Here is a 21639-nt window from a genome sequence, read left to right on the forward strand (position 1 = left end):
GCCCACATAACAGAAAGTGTATGATGTGGCTATCAGCAGGTAAGAACTCTCCATAAACTTCTGGAAAACAGAATATGTAAAGTAAGGTGGTGAATGAAAATGAGAGGAATAAGCCACTTCCCAGGATACATATAGCTATAATAAAGATGCTTTGAACCTCCCACCCCCACCCCAGTGCAGGAAATAGGCAAGGCAGGTGTGGTTAAAAAAGAATTGATCAGATGTTTATCTATGAAACAGCTGCGCGAGTCAACCATTCTACACGCCTTCCTAAACAGTAGAGCAGAGCAGCCAGTTTTGTATACCTTAGTCACAACATACAGGGTTTTTTCCAAAGAAATTTAGCGAACTGTTTGGTTACTTATACTGGAGTTAGTACCTCTGGGGTAGGTGCTCCTCACTCTGGCATTACCTACATAAGGTGGGAGGGAATCCACAATAACTTAGGAAAAACATCAACCAGGTCCTTTATTTTTGCCTTGAACACTCAACCAAGTAGCACCAGCAGCATGAGAGAGAAGTGGAGTAAAGGACAACAATGAAGTCTTGAAAATAAATCTCAAAAAGAAAAAATTGCAACATCTAATTAGAATCAAAATGTAATAAGGGGCTGGGTGCAGTGGCTCACACCTGTAATCCTAGCACTCTGGGAGGCAGGAGGATCGCTTGAGGTAAAGAGTTCAAGATCAGCCTGAGCAAGAGCGAGACTCTATCTCTACCAAAAATAGAAATAATTAGCCTCTACCAAAAATAGGAAAAATTAGCTGCACATGGTGGCACACACCTGTAGTTTCAGCTACTCAGGAGACTGAGGCAGGAGGATCGCTTGAACCTAGGAGTTTGAGGTTGCAGTGAGCTGTGGTGATGCCACTGCACTCTACCCAGGATGACAGAGTGGGACACTCTCTCAAAAATAAATAAATAATAAAATAAAATGCAATAAGAAAGTAAAAGACAATGTATTTTATAAGGTTATTTCTTCAGAGCAAGGGAGAAAAATCAAAAGGGAAAATGATCTGGCATTCAGGAAACAGTGAATTAAGGGCAGGAGTATGGTGAAATGAGATTTTAGGATGATAGCTGTACTGGGGACCTAGAATGAAAACAGATGTCAGTAGGGCAGGGAGTTGAAAAGGTCTAGGAAGCATTATCTCTGAGAAATAGACTGGAGGGGTGTATGAACTTCTAGATAGGGTGGATATATTTTGATATGGGGAAGATTCATTATTCTTTTGTCAATAGAAAAGAAAGCAATTAAAAGCCCCAGGGGGGAAAAAACATAATCATCTATATGTAAAACACACATTAAACGTGATTTGAATTTAAATAAATAGTAGAGACTAAGGCAAATCTTTTATTTTGCTTTGATGCTAGCAGCTAGATATGTTTTCTCTAAGTAGCATAAGAGTTGTGTCATTGGGTCTACACAGAAGGAAATTAATCCTAATTAGCCAGAAGACTTACATATCACAGAAGAGAATGCAGATGGCATCAAGTAAAGGTACAGGCAAGGAACGTTGTAAGGATAAATGGTAGAAGGAGATTTTGTAAGAAAAGGTAAGGGCTCTAAAATTTTCATCTTAAATAGAACATTTAGAGAAAATATCTAAACTAGGGGAGATAAAGAACAGAGGTTTAAGCACAGTATTTTACATTAGTGGTATCTATCTAAGAGAAGCATACGAATATACAATGCACTGTGTAATCGTCATCACTAGCACTGAATAATAACTATTGTTTGGATGTGCCACGCTTTATTTATCCTTTCACTTATTGAAGGACATCTTGGTTGCTTCCAATATTTCACAATTCTGAGGCTTCTATAAACATCCATGTACAGGTTTTTGTGTGGACCTGTTTTTAACTCATTTGGGTAAATATTTAGGAGTATCATTGCTGGACTGTATAATAAGCTTATTTTTTTTAGTTTTGAAAGAAACTGTACCATTTTCTAAGAAATGATTTTCTGGATTCAATGCTAGTTAGAACTGTGGTTTCAGATACTTTTTGATGTATAAATTATGTATTTTTAAAAAAGTATAGATAAAGCATCTATTTACTCCAGGTTCTTCCAATTGACACTGATACAAAATAATATTTTCCCTTTTATCACCTTCAAATTTCTTTTTTTCTGTTCTGAAGCAAAAAAGAAGAGACATAGATAAGAGAGGTGAGACTGTTGATTCCTAATCTGGTTCCTGGGATGTAAATGGACTGAGATCCAAGTTGTACACACAATTTTAAGTAAACTTTTCTAGTGACTTTACTTTCTTTTTGTTTTCTTGAGTTTAATTACCATAATACTCTGTCACAGACTCCAGTATAATTTACATTGTATTCAAGATAATACACTTTGTCTACATGTGACCAAGTGAATCAAGAGTTTAAAACCTCATTATGAACATGATTGTATCGGGTGGTTTGATCCCAATAATGTCATGTCCAGTAACTATTCTATTTTCACAGTAGGTCCAGTAAACATACTATTACAGGAGGAGAATTTATATTTTGGAAACTAATATGCACATATATTCATCATAGAAATCAAGTGGGAAAGAATGGGAATGGGTTTTGATAGATATACATCTAATTTTAGAAAAACTGAATCAAAGTATATGATCACCTTCATCAGCAGTCAAGATGTATTATATTTAATTCTGTGACGACTTCTTTCTCTCTGCTTAAATAGCACTACTTAGTTGTTACAGATGTTTTACATGTGCTATATCCTATTAATATTTCATTGCCCAATGGAATGTTTTCTTAGCAGTAGACAATCCCTTATTATTCTTATACTAATGGTGAATAATGCCAGCTCCTGAAGGACAGCTTCCATTGTGACTTATAAACCCGATAGCAACATGATAAAAACAAAGCTAGATTGAGTTCTTTGTCTTTTCCACTTTTGCAAAGTGTACACAATTGTTTTTTCTTTATTATGTGACATTATTTTTATCAGGGGTTTATATTATTTACATATTCATAATGCCTAGCACAATGCCTGCCTTAAGTATACAGCAGGAAGAGATCAGAATGAACATGTTGCAGATGTCTGCATACTAACCTAACCATCTAAGATAACTTTATGATAACCTCAAGTAGCTCTAAGAACTACTACAGAACATGAAATATAACAGACATCAGAAAAAGTGCAATAAATATGAAATATATCATAATGTTGTTTTTGAATGTGTGAAAATTATAGCGCTTCATTAAATTAAAAATAAAAATTATAAATTATCAGAGTCAACCCAGGGAGACATATATCAATATTGTATCAGATTATTTAATCTCCTTACCCATCCCCCAAATTTGGTCACACCCCTATTGTGATAGTAAGCATCCCTCCAGACATCTTCCAAATGGGGAAAATAAAAGATTTGCCCCCAAAAATATGCAACACTGATTCATTCTAAGCACAATAAAGTGAGTAAGATGTCAGAGCCTTCACAAAGCACTGATTGTTAAATTTCTTGTTAGTATCACTGAGTACACTAGGGATATCCTTCAAGGCATAATTTGTTCACTGATGTTACCAATGTGTCCTTCTCTGTTCTCCATGTCCTTATGCCTATGTGCATGGCATCAGCTTCTCTGAAATACTTTTGTGAATCTCTTTAACTTGTTTTATTTTATATAAAGTAGATCTATTATTTATTCAACGAGTAAATAGCAATCAAACGCCCACTATGTATCAGGCACTGTTTTAAGATTGTGCTGCTTTAATGATAGAAACTGAAAGAGATCACATAATCCATGTTTTAGGTATCCTCTACATTCCAATGGGATTGAAGTACCAGATGTGATGAAATGGGATGTTTTCTTATTTAGAATATCAGCAAATGTTTAAGATTACCTACCACCTGCTAATTCTACTGATGTTCTGTAATGTAAAAAATATTCATCAAATCGAGAAAACTGACACTTTCTCTATGGGTAGAATGAAATATTCATACCTTACAATTTTCTTTCAGAATAAAAATTGTCGAAAAAGTAAAGTTGCTTGGTGTGTTATGAAGGAGCAATCTCAAATGTTTGTGAGCAATAGAAAAAACTCAAAATGAATATTATTTTTATGACTTCTGGTTTCTGAATTTGTTTTACATTTGTCATAAAAAGAGATAATAAAGATATTTTACCTGAAGGTTTCCTGAGAGAGAGAGAGAGAGAGAGAAGAGAGAGAGAGTGTGTGTGTGTGGAGAGAGAGAGAGAGAGAGTGTGTGTGTGTGTGTGTGTGTGTGTGTGTGTGTGTGTGTGTGTGGAAAGAGAGAAAGAGAGAAGGAAAAAGAACACCGGAGCAGAGAGAGAGAAGGGGGTGGGGACTAAAGTTTTATAAGCTTAGATTTTATTATCACATATTTTCCTGTGGTTATTTATTTGATGAAGCTTTTATTTTAATTAATGCTATTGTACTAGAGGCCCTGGAAATTTTCAGCAGCATAACATCCTGAATCATTTACTTTGAGAGAAAAATTATTTTACTAGACCTAGATATAGAGATAGCTAGGAAAAGACAGCTGCCAGACTGCTTAAATTGAGTTTGTTCCTTATATCAGTCGCATAGATGTTTTTAAGAAGAAATTAAGCTCTGGGTGGACAGGGGGAGGAAGAAAAAGAGGGAATACCTTTCTATGAGATTGCATAAAAACTGCCATTTTGATGTGGCATTTTACATCACATAGTTCTGTAAAACTTTTGTGTTGTTTTGAGTTTCTTTTGTTAAAATATTGACTAACAAAATATTTCATTGTTCCCTCCACGTACTAAGTAGTGTATATTTTAGCTAAATTTTTATTTTATATATCCTAACACAGCAGTCCCCAACCTTTTGGGCACTATGGACTGGTTTCATGGAAGACAATTTTTCCATGGACTGGGGGTAGAGGGGGATGGTTTTGGGATGATTCAAGCACATCACATTTATTGTGCAGTCAAACCTCTCTGCTAGTGATAATGCGAATTTGCAGCTGCTCCCCAGCACTAGCATCACCACCTCAGCTCCACCTCAGATCATCAGGCATTAGATTCTCATAAGGAGCGTGCAACCTAGACCCCTCGCATGCGCAGTTTACAGTACGGTTGGCACTCCGGTGAGAATGTAATGTTGCTACTGATCTGACAGAAGGCGCAGCTCTTGTCAGCCATGGGGAGCAGCTGTAAATACAGATGAAGCTTTGCTCAGTCGCTCACCGCACACCTCCTGCTGTGCAGCCTGATTCCTAACAGGACACGGACAGGTACCAGTCTGCAGCCCTGGGGCTGGGGACTGCAGTTCTAAGACACGGCAAACAGAACTTAGTTAATGAAGCCACAAAAGCAAATGTATGCTTGATTTTATAATTCAGCTTCTGCCTGCTTGTTTTGCCTGAGTATCATGTAACAATGGCTGAACAAGTGTTTCCCAATTTTTCAGCGTGTGGCAGAGCCTGACTTAAAATCTAGTCAAAATGATGTATTTGAAATTCCTCTGGGGCCTTTGGGTACGTTTCAGGAGACAGGTTGTTATTCTCCAGGGCGACAGAAGCTGGGGCAAAATGAGAAGCCCATGCAATGCTGATCAGGAGAAATTCCCTGTGGCTTCTGACACCATGAAGAGTGGTTTCAGATTCAACTCAAATTGAAAGCAAAAAAGGTGGACACTGAATTGCAGGCATTACATGGCCAACGGGATGCTTCTCTTTTGAGCAATACTATTCCAGGGGAAGCAGTATCACGGATTTATTTGTTTATTAAAGGATGATGATTCTCAGTGTATTTCCAGGTAAGCCAGGATGTGTTATTCATAAATGGAAGCATGTGCTTTAGCATATTAACCGTGTTTTGAAGAGATCAGTGCAGCATGAGCATCCACACTTCTTATAATTCTAGTCATCTGTACCAAGCAGTTTGATTTGGCTATCCAAAGGATATTAAAATTTAAATTTATTGTTTTATAGGCAGGTTGCTGCCACTGAATTTAAAGTCAACTATTGAATACCAGCACTTACCCTAAACACCCCACTCCCAAATTCACAGTTCCCATTGATTTGGTCAATTAATAAATAAACTATCTCTATAGTCACATTTATTATGAGATTTGTGTTGATATGTTCAGAATTCTGGTTCCTAAAATATTGCTGATGTTGTTTCTAAAGCACTTTAATTAAAGAGAGAAAAATTCTTAGTAATTGAATTATTTAGTAGTTTCTCTGCAAATATATCCCTGACATTTTTCTTTTTGAAATAAAAATTAATTTTTTTTCCAGCTTTATTGATGTACATTTAACAAATAAAAATTGTATATTTTTAGGTATACAACATAAAGTTTGGTATAAGAATACATTGTAAAACGACTACCACAATCAAGCTAATTAACATATTCATCACCATGCAGTTACAATTTTTCTGTTTTTGTAAGAAACTTCTATGTTTTGAAAACTTCTATTTAAATCCTTCTATAAAAATTTGAAAGAGCCTTTAGTTTTTTAAATCTATACATTCTCCATAATTTCCAAGGCTCACATTTTCAACTCAATATTCTAAAATATTTCTAGAATGTTAGTGTTATTTCTAGAATGTTAGTGCTTATTATTTATAATAGATGTATACATGTTTAAGTAAAAAGTTTACGTATAGATAAATAGGTAGTCTATTCCATATTAGGAACAATTATATTATGAGAAGTTTCCAGAATGAGTACTTTATTTTCATGTCATCTTTGGTAAATAAAAACATCTTTATAAAAATATAGTTTACAAAAAGGTTTAACTATCCTGTTATAAATTTTAACCTGTGATACATTGTGGATAAATTTTAAAATAGTGCATAAACAATGCATGAAGATTATAACAATGTCAATCATATCTATGAAGATAATCTGTTTTTAAATACATTTTTCTCAATAATGGAAAACTTCTAACTTCTATAACTGCCTAAGGAAAGAAAATTTAGATATATTAAGTGTGACTCTATAGTGTAGACTTAACACTCAAATAATCAGTTGTTAAACACCAGAATTTTGTAATAATTATTATGAGCCACAAAATTAAATGGATTGCTACTGTGAAAAGCTAGAAAATCATTTGTCTTGGATACAGATAATTTTCTAGTTTTTCATGGAAATAATCTGTCTAATTCTGCATATTGCTTCATTAGGTGGAGATTAGTAACATGTAACTATTGAGGTCCATTCTGAGGGCTAAGACTCTCTGTATTGCTCCTTCCCACTCACACAAAGATCATATGAAAGTGCAACTTTTCTAGCAATAGGTTTGTAAAGAAAAGGGATGGATCCTTTTGGATTTATGCTGTGACTTTTCCCTATGTACCAAGAGCAATTTTCCTTGATATTGAGTTTCAGTGTTCATTCTCCTTGTGTGTAGTCTAAAATAGCTCTGTTTCATCTTGTTGCTCAGCTTAAGATTTATTTGGCAAACTTGCTCGGGGTTTTCAGGATTTTGTTCCTGTATGACCATCACTCCATAACCTTTCCTGACACCTTTCCATCTTGACTAAGTAACATTGGCCCATTTTTTTTATTTTGCTTTGTGCACTCTATGTATCTTTGCCAATTTTGTATTTTACTCAGAAATCACTCTATTGCCCATGATTCTTTACAAATCTCTCTTCCCCTGATAAACTACCAGCTATCTAAGGACAATAACTTGTTCGTCTTCTTTTGTGTGTCCAGAGACTACCATACTATCTGGTACCTAATAGGTGTCTAAAACTATTTTCAAAAAGGAATAAATTAATGTATAAATAAGTAATCCACATATGACCTTTGTAAATTTGTTCTGTTTACCAGATTCTTTAAACTCAGTGAGATTCAAATCTGTAATTAAGCTTTTAAAATTATTTATTCTGTTATTAAATATCAATCACCTTTAAAAACTGACAGCTAATCATCTAAACAAAATCTACTTCAAATTTAAAATAACCAAGTAAGAGAAAAATCAAGTGAAATCACTGACCATAAGTTATATAGAAATGATAACATTATTAGTGATGTGTGCCTGGTTTCTGCTTCCATTTACGATCTCACTTAAGTCATTTTTTTCCACTTGACAGTTCACTACTGAGTGACTAGAAATAAAGCCTATTTTAGCCTACTTCTTTCCCATCTACTTTTGGAAATATGTATCATAAGAAACACGCAGGGTATTCTTGAAAATCCAATGTGAAACACTGTGATGTTTGTGAAGTCCTCCATCAGTAATGTTATGAAATATAAATGACGTATCATTCTACATGGTTTTGATAGTTATATATACCATTTGTTTTGACACTTAAAAATGATTACCATTTTCTTTGGATGAGACTTATATCTACATCTTATTCTATTCTATATCAGAACGAATCCAATCTACTGTTAGTTGGACAGATTTTCAGTATTTTAGGACTTTGCATAATCGCACAAATATTTCCTTATTATACCTTCAGAATTCCTTTCAATCAGTTCTTAGCGTTCAAAATACAAATGTTTAGAAGTCTCTTCTTTCTGTTCAATCCAGCTCTTTCATTCTCAAGCTGGTTTCCTACCCTTCCCTCCACCCAGGATCCTTTTGCTATGGCCTCTTGTATTCAAGCCTGCAAGAATCATGTCACATTGCTGCCCCTTATATGTACAACAGAAAGTTCTGTTTGCTTTGAATCCTCACAATGCTCAGAGAGAAGCATTTTTATAGAACAAACACACCTCTCCTTTATGCCACATTGGTGAGAGAAATTCTGATGCAAGAGACAAAGATGCCCATCTTACTTATGACTATCTCCCAGTATAAAGATTTTTAGTTTTTAAATGGCAGGTATGTCCTAGATTCAAAGAGCATTCTGCTCAATACTGAGAACAGTGCTCAGTATTGAGTGAGTAAATATGTAGTGAGTAAATATTTAAATACATGTAATTCTTAGAGCTGCTTTTATGATTTGGTACAGAGCATATAATTTAATAATCATAGAAAAAATGTCACCTCACATTAATGATTTCTAGCTTGGTAATGCAGTGAAAAGAACAGTAATTCTTATAATGAGAAAAAAACTACAAATATATTAATACAAACTAGATTTTAAAATAATTCACCATGAGTCTTAAAAAGTTCGTTGTGAATTTGCATTCTCAAAAGTCTGTGTGCAACCTAACTGGACTATTACTACTAAAATATTATTAAAGATCCATGATTGCAAAAGAATTATCTCAAACCATCTGAATGAATTACAATGCCTTTCGTAAGGTGGTTTTGGTCAGTAAAAGCACATGAACATGTTGAGAGTAGAGGCAATGTTTTATGCTTTTTTTATATCAACTATGTCTTCTCATGGAATGTTGTTATATCTAATGATCAAAACTACATTGAATAAATAAAGAACGTTTTGTGGTATAAAAATAGAGCAAGTTGAAAATAATATATTAAAACAATTATTTATGCAAGATGCAACTTAAACTCAATAACTGATAAGAAATTTTTCAAGTGGCATTTGGCTTTTTCTAGAATCTGGTCTAGAAGGATTATTCAAAACTGCAAGTGTCTATACGAATTTCCCACTTATTATTCCCTGGGATAAAATTTACCTTTTTTTAACCATGCAAGTAAAGGGACATGAAATTTTCCTATATGCTACCTATAAGGCATCAACATATAAAAAGCTCTGTGAATCCTCAACACTGGTAAAAAGATATATTATTTCACCTTTCACTTTAATCGACTTTTCCTCGTGTTTCTAACCATTTCAGAGTAACTTCTTCAACATTCTTGTCGTTGTCTTTCCATTTGATAAGCAGAACATAAAGACAGATGACTTATAAAAATCTGTGACCAATTCAGGGAATCTGTCAGCGCTGAGAAAGGAGGAAGTGACAGCAGGTCAATAACTCCTTTAAATGTGAACTGGAGAGAAGGTGTGTAAATCATTTGAATTCCAGTTACATTTACAGCTTTTAGGGATGTTTCTAGGAGGCAAAATGAAGGATATCTAAACATTTAATTCCTTATCTTTCAGCACCTCACAGTGAGAATCCTTTAGCTAGAAAAATGAGTATACAACAGTCAGTGGACTATTTAATATAAAAACTGTAGTTTCTTAGATTTTAAGAAAAAAATATTTATCAAAAGTATTGCTTAGTAAAAACAGGTTTCTTGCCAAAAAAATTTCAAACATCAGCTTTAAAATGTAAAATGAAGGAGGCAAAAGAGATGCTTCTAAAATCTTTCAGCTTGAAATTTTGAAGATATCCTGGGGAAATTGATATTATCTTTAAGTGGATGTGTCTTCTGATTATAAACATTATGAATACTTATAATGAAAATAAATGGAAGTATAAAGAGGAAAATAGTACACAAAGAATTTTTAACATTTTAGCAAGCCATTTACATCTATTCACTAAAACCAGTACATTTTTTTATTGTAAATAAACTTCAATTTACTAAAGACTGTAGTATGAAACGATACTTGCTTAAATAATCTTGAGTAGTAACACCCATGATGAATTTTCTCTTTGAGGTTCTTTTTGACTCATTTTATATTATTATGTGCACATATGCATTTTTATATAAAATGACCTACATGCCACAATTTTGCAAAGAATATACTGAACTAGATTATTCAGAACAGTGGGCACACCCCCATTGCAGAACATGCATATGTAGAAGCTGTATGTATATCTTACTGAACAATATTAAGTCACTTTTTCTTTTCTTTTCTTTTTTTTTTTTTTTTTTATTTCAGCTCATCATGGGGGTACATAAGTTTAGGTTATATACATTTTCCATGTCCCACCCATCCCCCGAGTCAGAGTCCCAAGCGCGTCCGTTCTCATTCTCCAGACAGTGCACCTGGCACTCATCATGTAGTCATACCTCCATCCCCTCCCCCCCCACCTCCCCGGGTCTGCACCTTCAAGCATGACCATTCCCCAGAGGGTGTGCAACGCACTCATCATGTAGGCATACACTCACCCCCTCCCCCCACCCCCCATCCCAGTCTGATATCCAATTGGTATCCTTCCCTGATGTACGTTTAGGTGATGATCAGGGAAACCAGTTTTCTGGTGAGTACATGTGATGCTTGTTTTTCCATTCTTTGGATACTTCACTTAGTATAATGGGTTCCAGTTCTCTCCAGGAGAACCAAAGAGATGTCGTATCATCGTTATTTCTTATAGCTGAGTAGTACTCCATGGTATACATATACCACAGTTTACTAATCCATTCGTGGATCAATGGGCACTTGGGTTGTTTCCACATCCTTGCGATTGTAAATTGTGCTGCTATAAACATTCGGGTACAGGTGTTTTTGTTAAAGAATGACTTTTGTTCTTCTGGGTATATGCCCAATAATGGGATTGCTGGATCAAATGGTAGGTCTACTTGAATCTGTTGAAGGTATCTCCATATTGCTTTCCATAGGGGTTGCACTAGTTTGCATTCCCACCAGCAGTGTATGAGTGTTCCTGTCTCATTTCCTTTTTAATTCTGAGACTTAATTTCTTTACTAAGGTATAACTGAGATGGAAAACATCCATATTTAATGTATGTATCTTGCTGTATTTAAAGATAAATATGGGATTTTAAAAACTATTTTATCCATGTTTTGTTATATTGCCTTTAAGTTTCCCTCTCTTAGTGTGTTTTCTCTAAATATTTTTCCCCTTTTTTGTTTTAAACATATAGCTAACTTATGAATTAAATATAGGCAAATAATTTACAACGTATGTATAATCACATAGTAAAAAACCCAAACTCCCATATGCCTAAATTTCAGTTTAAGATATAGCATTTTGCTCTGGGATATTTATTTCACATTAGGATGTCCCGTAAGTATTTAAGAAAGTGGATGCCAAATAGCAGAGATTATGTAAATTATCAATTTATAAAATTATTAAATTAAAAGAATATTAAGGAACAAATATTAGGTCAAGTGTGGTGGCTCACACCTGTAATCCCAGCCTGGGCAACATAGGGAGACCCTGTCTTTAAAAAAATTAGAAAAACTGGTGCATGCCTGTAGTCCCAGCTACTCAAGAGTCTGAGACAGGACAATTGCTTGAGCCCAGGAGCTTGAGGTTGCAGTGAGCTATGATAATGCCACTGCACTCTAGTCTTGGAGACAGAGTGAGACCCTGTCTCTCAAAATTAAAAAAAAAAATAAAATGGATTACAGGAAGTATGAAGCAGAGTATCAGTCAACTAGACTGATTGAGTAATATTAGTAGGAGACATATGGGACAAGCTTGGAAGCTGTATTTGAAGGAAATTAAGGATTATGAAAAGGAAATCTCAAAGATTCCTTATGGTACAGAGAGGCAACAGCAGTTAAAGATATGTATACACACACACACACACACACACACACACATACAGAGAAAGAGAGAAACAAAGATAACCACCTATTTCTTGTCACTCCTTCCATTTAGAGGTAGGAATTTGTTTTCCTTTTTGAGATTCCACAAGCCTGTAATTTGCTTTGACTAATATAATACAATAGAAGTGATTCTGGGGGCCTCTGATGCTGGGCTTTAAAAGATATGAATCTTTTCACCTATGATGGCAAGCTTTCTTAGAATAAATCAATCATTTAAGATGTCTGACAACTCTTAGAAGAAAATGATTATTTTTAAAGCCACTATGTTTTGTGCTAATTGGTGACAGAGTAGCAGACTGTGAAACAAAATTGGTCCTTAGAAGTGGGGTGCTGTTGTTAAAGAAATCTAATTGAAGCCAGAACTCAATTCACAATACTCTAATAGTGATTTCTTCGCAGAAGTGTAGTTGTATGATTTTCTTTTTTCTTTTCTTTTCTTTTTTTTTTTTTTGAGACAGAGTCTCACTCTGTTGCCTGGGGTAGAGTGCAGTGGCATCAGCCTAGCTCACTCACAGCAACCACAAACTCCTGGGCTCAAGCAATCCTTCTGCCTCAGCCTCCTGAGTAGCTGGGACTATAGGCATGCGCCACCATGCCCAGCTAATTTTTCTATATATATTCTTAGCTGTCCATATGATTTCTTTCTATTTTTAGTAGAGACGGAGTCTCGCTCTTGCTCAGGCTGGTCTCGAACTCCTGTGCTCAAACAATCCGCCCGCCTCGGCCTCCCAGAGTGCTAGGATTACAGGTGTGAGCCACCGCGCCCGGTGATTTTCTTATTAGTTTTAATAATCCCTGGCATCAAAATTCAATTATATAGGAAATAAAGTAAAAGGTTATGAATTACATAATATTATACTTTAAATACTATAGATACAATGTTTTACAATTTGTTTCCTCTACAATTTAAGTAAAAATGAACTATTTACTAATATTTTCCTCACTGATTTTACCCATTTTAGGGAAATTTGGAGTTGACTAAAAGGAAGCAAATGTTTAGTCCATTTCCCAGTACTAAGAAATAACAACTGTGAACATACTGTTGTATTCATTTACAATTAAAAAGAAGTATGCATTGTAACCACTACCCTCAGTCCGATAACATATATCTAAGTTTCCCACACTTATGCCACCTGTGACAAATTTTGCGGTGAACTAGTTATGGATCTTACCATGGTACCATTTAAAAATCAGTCTGTTCCTTAAATTAATAGGCATACAAACACATAGGTGTGTGTGTATGTGTGTGTATATACATATATAAAAATATATACACGCAAAGATAAATTCATAAAAATATTTGATTAATTTGTGTTTAATATACATAAACAAAATTATAGTCTATGTACAATCTATGTTGCTTTTTGACACTGTCAGATATATATATATAATTACTTTGATAAATATAGGCAGAGGTCAATATTTTTAACTTCCATGTTTTTTTCCATAATATCCCTTTTTATTCATCATTTCCTCTACTGCAGGGTAATTCCATTATTTCCAGTTTTACTCTATTACAAACAAAAGTGCAACGAATACCTTAGTTGATGTCTCTTTGTGAACCTATAACAAAGTTTCTTTATTATACATCTTTCAAAGTATAATTCTAAGATTTAGAGAGTGTGCACATTGCAAACTGCCCCGCCATATCCGTTTGCTTCCAGGCAGCAGTGTGTTCAAATACCAGTTTCCCTCCACTGTACTATTAGTCGCATTATTTTTTATTTTTATTTTTTTCCTGATTTGGCAGCTGAAAAATAATGTCTCACCCTTTAAAAATTTTTTTATTTATTTTATTTTTATTTATTTATTTTTTATTTTTATTTCAGCATATTATGGGGGTACAAATGTTTAGATTACATATATTGCCTTACCCCACCGAAGTTATAGCTACAAGCCTGTCCATCCCTCAGACAGTGTGCACTACACCCATTAGGTGTATATGTGCCCATCCCCTTCCCCCCACTGCCCAACATCCAATGAATGTTATTACTATATGTGCACTTAAGTGTTGATCAGTTAAAACCAATTTGATGGTGAGTACATGTGGTGATTGTTTTTCCATTCTTGGGATACTTCACTTAGTAGAAAGAGCTCCAGTTCTATCTAGGATAATACGAGAGATGCTAGATCACCATTGATTCTGTGGCTGAACAGAACTCCATAGTATACATATACCACATTTTATTAATCTACTCATGTGTTGATGGGCATTTGGGTTATTTCCCCATCTTTGCAATTGTGAATTGTGCTGCTATAAACATTTGAGTGCAGATGTCTTTTTTATAGAATGTCTTTTGTTCTTCTGGAGAGATGCCCAGTAATGGGATTGCTGGGTCAGATGGTAGCTCTACTTGTATCTCTTTGAGGTATCTCCATATTCCTTTCCACAGAGGTTGTACTAGTTTGCAGTCCCACCGGCAGGGTATGAGTGTTCCTATCTCTCTGCAACCACACCAATATATATTGTTTTGGGACTTTTTGATAAAGGCCATTCTCACTGGAGATAAATGATATCTCACTGTGGTTTTGATTTGCATTTCCCTGATGAATAGAGATGCTGAGCATTTTTTCATATTTTTGTTAGCCATTAGTCTATCTTCTTTTGACTGTTAGTAAAGCTGAACATCTTTTACTACATTAATTGATTTTTAAACTTTTGTATAAATTGCTTTCTCATATCTTTGGCAATTTGTCTATTGTTTTTTTCTTATATTTATTCATAGTAGAATATTGTACATATTTTGATTACATTGATTGTCTTTGTAATACATGAACTGAAAGAATATTTCCATGGTCTGTAACTATAAATTATAGTTATATGGTATACATAATAATATGTATTAACCTTGCTATGCTGTATTTTGTCTTGTCAAATTTTTAATTTTGATCCACGGTTAATGTTTTTACCATCCTGTATAAGAAATTCTTCCTACCCAGAGTTCATAAATACATTTTTAATATTTTCTTATAATAGCATTAGATTTTTATAATTTAAATTTTTGTATTTAATTCTATAGACTACCAGAAATTTATTTTTGTCTTTGTTATTCCATAGATACAAAAACTTGTCTCCAAACCATTTATATTTTAATAGTCTATTCCCTTAATGTTGCCACTTCTAAAATATATCATGTTCCTATAAAAGGATTTGATATCTTTCAGGGATCTATTTGTCTATTAGTATCTAACAGTACACTTTTAAAATAACATTGATAGATATTTATTAATAGCATGGCAGGTTACATCTACTTTTTGTTTTTTAAAGATTTTTCTTAGTTATTCCTGTAACTTTAGAGCTTCACGTGCATTTAAAATCAGTTTTCCCTCAATCGATATAATTTATAGATTACTTGTAAAAAAGTTCTGTGATAATATTGTCCTTCTTTTGAACCTAAAAGTTGGTAAAGGGACTGTACTTGTTTTCTACCTCTGTATTTTATATTATTTATGACTTTGCAATTAATTAGATTTTTTCATCCTAATTCAAGAACCAGTTTTACACATTAGTATGTACAAAACCCCAATCTATCGTCTCCGAGGGGCCACATCTGGCCAGGGGCTCCTTCCTGGCAGGGACTCCTGCAGACTCCTGAGGTTGTGCAGGGTGTCACAAAGAAAGGAAGCTGAGCGAGCCAGTTCCACTTTCATGATAACCCATGCAGAGGTCCCCAATCTTTTTGGCACCAAGGACCAGTTTCATGGAAGACAATTTTTCCACAGATGGTGGTGGTAGGTGAGGCTGTGAAGCCAGTAATGGGGAGGGGAGCAGCTGTAAATACAGATGATGCTGAAGTTTCACTCCGCTCACCTCCTGCTGTGTGCCGCCCACCCCCACACCCCCCCAAGTTTCATGGAAGACAATTTTCCCGGGGGGAATTGGGGCAGGACTCTGCAGCCCATTCCCTAACAGACTGGGTACCAGAACCAGTCCACGGACAGCAGATTGGGGACAGCAGCATTAATACATTAACCCATTAATCAGTGAATGGATTGATTCATTCATGAGTCCAAAGTCCTCATAACCCAATCACCTCTTAAAGGCCCCCCCTTTCAATACTGCCATGCTGGCCATTAGGTTGCAACGTGAGTTTCAGAGGAGACAAATATTCAAACCACAGCAATCACCTCTACAAATTCTATTATCATTCACCAATATTGAGACAGCCTCCTACTAAGTCCCTCCCTATCCCAATCTTGACCCCTCTATTGCTTTTTTCCCAAATGTCAACTAAAGTGATCTTGTAAGACCTGTTTAACTCTTACCTATTCAGATGTCTGTCAATACGTGCTTCCTCAGGAAAGCTTTTCCTCCTATTCTTGAATTGTTTAAATTCACCTTTTTCACACTTTCATAAAACAATCCAATTATTCTTAATAGCACTTCTCTCAGGTGTAGTCATATATTAAGAAGTATTATGTATTTTTTTATATTAATTAATCAACATTAATTAATTGTGTTAATTTATCAGCATTAATTATCCTAATTAATCCATTTAATAGTATATATTTCTCTCAACAAAAATTTAAACTGTTCTGGAGCCTTCCTTTTATGCCAACCATATCATTCCCTGTACCTAATTAATTAACTACACATAAACTTACTTAAAATTATTTGATGAATACAATGTCTGTTTGGAACTAATTTGATTCTCACCATAGCCCAGTACATTGGTTTTCAAATTGTGACCCAGGAGCACAAAGCTCCCACAGGACTGCCTGTCCCTGTCGTCACAATGACAGGACCAGGTGCTGAGTGCCCAATTTCTGTTCCATCTACAGCAAACACATTAGCATCTGTGGGATTGTTTTTCATGTAAAATTATCTTGATAAAATGGCTCCAGTGCTAAAATAAATTGTCTTAAATCCCTGGAGAGCAATCATTTTAAAATAAGTGCTCACTATTTATTAATAAAAATAATATGAGCATTCCTTTTTAAGGATCAAAGTAAAGTGTGCATTTTTTGTTTTGTTTTGTGTTTTGCTTTTGTCTCAGCGAAAACTATTTAAATACCAAGCCAACGGAGCCTCAAAGAAATTTTGGTTTTGTTCTTTTTATTCTTGTCATTTTCATATTTTATATTCATCTTTAAATAAAGAAAGATCTACCTATGTGTAATGTTGGCACATATATATAGTTGGCACATATATATAGCATTATACACAGACTCCTCTTTATTTGCATTCTCTCATAATTACCGTCATAGAAAACTCACTCAAAAATGAATCTGAAGCACCACCTACCATCCATTGGAATAGTTACTATCTAAAAAGCAGAATGGAATGAATGGTGGCTATGATGTAGAAAAATTTGAACTCTTATGCACTGTTGATGTAAAATGGCATGACAGCTATAGAAAACAGCATGTTGGTTCCCCCCTAAAATTAAAAACAGAATTACTGTATGATATAGCAATTCCACTTCTGAGTATATACCCCAAAAGTATTGAATGTCGGGTTTGAAGAGATATCTGTAAACTTGTTTTTATAGTGGTATTGTTCACAATAGCCAGAAAGTGGAAGGAACCCAAGGATGAACAGATAAACAAAATGTGGCATATACATACAATACATACAATAGAATATTACTCAGTCTTTTTAAAAGGATGGAAATTCTGACACATGCTATAACATGGATGACCCTTGAGGACATTACTGTAAGTAAAATAAACCAATCACAAAAGCACAAATATTGTATGTTTCCGCTTACATGGGGTAACTAAAGTAGTCAAATTCATATAGACAGAAAATAGGATGGTGGTTGCCAGAGGCTGAAGGAAGGAAGCAATGAGGAGTCATTGTCTAATAGACACAGATGAAACCGCCCTTCAATAATGGAGTGCAAGACAAGAACTGTGGTAAGGGCCTAGCTAAAAGTAATGCACAGGTCTAGCTAAAAATAATATAATAATTAGTAACTTTCCCCCTGTAATTGCCACTCTGGAGCCACGCAGCGGGTGTCCATAAACATTCTTAACTTTCTCCCCATAGTTGGTGTCCATAAAAATTTTTAACTTTCTCTGTAGATAACATCACCTTTTTGGAACCCAAAGGTAGTTTTTAAGATATCTTCCGGGCCCCGCGTTCCAGTGGATCAATTGGCCCACACAGACCAGCCGCCCATATCAAGAAACTGAATCAACTGGAATTGTGACCCCCAGGGCCTGGAGCAACACAAGAAGACACTTTCTACATCCCTATAATTTTGCCCCAGTTAACAAACCTAATTGCCTAATCCCTTGCCTGTCAAACTATCCTCAAAAACCCTGTCTCCCAAGTTCTTGGGGAGGTGGATTTGAGAAATTTCTCCCATTTCCCCACTTTATGCGGAATAAAGACTCTTTCTCTGCTTTAAAACCTGCTGACTCAGCACATTAGCTTCTTGGGCAGAGAACAAATGAACCTGGTTGGGCAGCAACACAGAGCTTCAGTTTTGCAAGATGAAAAGAGTTCTGGGGACTTATGGTGCTGATGGTTGCTGCTATGGTTCAAATGTTTGTGTCCCCCTCAAATTCATATGTTGAAATTCTAACCCCCAAGTTGATCATATTAGGAGGTGGGGCCTTTTGGAAGCGATTAGATCATAAGAGCAGAGCTCTCATGATTGGGATTAGTGCCCTGTTAAAAAAGACAACAGAAGAGCTAGCTAGCTCCTTTCACCGTGTGAGTACACAGCTAGACAACACTGACTATGAGTAACAGACTCTCACCAAACACCAAACTTCCAGCACCTTGATCTTGGGCATCTCAATCTCTAGAACTATGAGAAATCAATTTCTGCTGTTTATAAGCTACCCAGTTTATGATATTTTTGTTATAGCAGCCTAAATTGACTAAGACAGCTTCATAAAAATATGAATACATCTAATGCCACAGAACTGGAAACTTAAAAAATGGTTACAATGGTAAATTGTACGCCATACATATTATACCAAAATTTTTAAAAATAAATAAAAGAAAAACATGAATATGAAGCATCTCAAACTTAGAAACAACCTAAATATCTATCATCTAGTGGATAGAGACACAAAATATGGTATATCTAGGCAATGAAATACTATTTAGCAGTCAAAAAGAACAAACTGCTGCACTATATTATGACATGGATGAACCTCAAAAAAATGCTGAGCAAAAGAAGCCAAATCCAAGAGATTTCACACAAGTTGTATTATTTTATTTATATGAAATGTCCAGAAAAGGCAAATCTATAGAGATATAAAGTAGCTTGGTGGTTTCCTGAAGCAGGACAAGGGCACAAACATTAAAAGGTAATGGACATGAGGGATCTTGTTGGAGTGATGGAAATCTTCTAAAATTGACGTGACACAATTTGGTAAATTTACTCTTTTGTACTAATTGTACACTTGAAATGAGTGAATTATGTGAACTGTAAAACAGGTCCCAATAGAGTTATATTGACAAGAGATGTTTAGGGCAGAGGTTCTACAGACTAGTTACTGATTAAATGTGAAGATGGAGAGAGAAGGAGTATGGCAATCATTTATTGTGAAATCGCTTGGTAAATATACTTGATCTCAATTAACCTTAAAGGAGAAGGAGCATTGATATTACTCAAAGTCTTCTGAGGAAATAAAAATTTAAAATCTTATGTTACAATTAGGAGAGTTTTGTTCTAACAGTGTATCTGTATGTGCTTGTTTCCCCCATGTGGCTAGCTATGGCTTGGGTCTAGGCAATTTCATTTTGGGAGGTTCTTGCAGAGCAGGATGGGGTCCAAAACAATGAAACAAGTGATTGGAGAAAGATAGTACTTCTCTTCTAGGCATTAAGGTGAGTCTTTCTTCATTTCACTTTTTCATTGTTTTCATTTGCCCTCAAAATATTAAGACTAAAAGGCTAAGATCAGATTTTTCCATCTAAGGAAACTTGATCATGGAGACCACATGACTTTTCAAATCTCACATTGGATCTGGCCAATTCTTTTTGTTAAGAGAATACATCAGGGTTCTAGAGCCAAAGCTCTACCTGGTAAGAAAGACTCGAAATATCCCCACCTCCTTATCCTAGTTATGCTACTCAAAGCAACTTCAATCTAACTATGTTGGGAGATGAAATCAAAACATTCTAAGATCTTTATTCTTTCCACTCTATCACAAGCAATAAAAATTTCTTAAGAAATGTGACTTTAACATGTAAAAGAAAGAAATACAATGAAAGTATGACTCTAAGGAAAGATTCTATCTTCTATGTGAGTCAAAACATAGAAAAAAAATCAATTCTTGTTTTAAGAAAGTATTACATTTTAAAACTATAACTTTTCTATCTTAAATTACAGTGAATAAAAAATTTATACTCAGGACTAACTCCAAGTGAATAAAAAAGAAAAAAAATTTAGCCAGAATTTATGGGTTATTAAAGTATGTAATATCTGATTACATGTCTTTGATAATTAGGTGATTGTCAAATTTGCTTTATCTTGATAGGACAAATAAGAAAAAGGATTTCTGTCATCTGGCACAGATGTTTTGTATTTTGAATAAAACATATTTGATTATCTTTCAAAGAATCCAATATCTTGATGACAGATATATATAGAAAATATGTCATGGAATTAATAATATTAACTTGATTTTAGGCAATTATCCTAAACTATATATACACACTAGAGAGAAAATGACAGCAGTTAGATAGATAGCAAGTTTTACATATCTGCATTTCAAATATAAACAATAGAAGAAAAGCATGTTTGCAAATGGGCTACAAGGAGACAAGAAGACAAAAGCACATATATACTAAAACAATATTTTCTGGAATTGAATTTATGTCAAAATAAAAATGTTTTCACAATGATATAGTCCTATAGTATCTGTAGTCTTAAAATTTGAAGTGTGTAAAAGGAAGAGGATACATATCAAGAGATTCCTATCCTCTTAACAACCATTCTGAAATTTACAAAACTTTCATGACTTAGACTATTATGCATTAGAAAGGTAGGAAACAAGTTGGCTGGATATACAATCATACTTCATTTGTTTTGCTTCCTCCTCAAATGAACAACAGAAATCCTTGGTGCCCAGTCAATGCTTTGAGGTATACAACTGACTACATGCTTAGTATTGAAGGTTACTGAGTTATAAAAACCAAGCACAATGAGTATAATGATGAAAAGGTTATCATTTAAGTGATCAGTATTTCTCTTCTTCACAGACTCATTTATTTATTGACCAAATATTTTTCCAGTTTTCGTATGAACTAGCCTCTATGTTAGGTCCTAGAGACATCACCATGAACAAGACAGATGAAAGACTAAGAGAAAGTGAGAAATCACAGATTGCTCA

The sequence above is a fragment of the Lemur catta genome, chromosome 14 (assembly GCF_020740605.2).
Source record: "Lemur catta isolate mLemCat1 chromosome 14, mLemCat1.pri, whole genome shotgun sequence".
Taxonomy (NCBI): Eukaryota; Metazoa; Chordata; class Mammalia; order Primates; family Lemuridae; genus Lemur; species Lemur catta.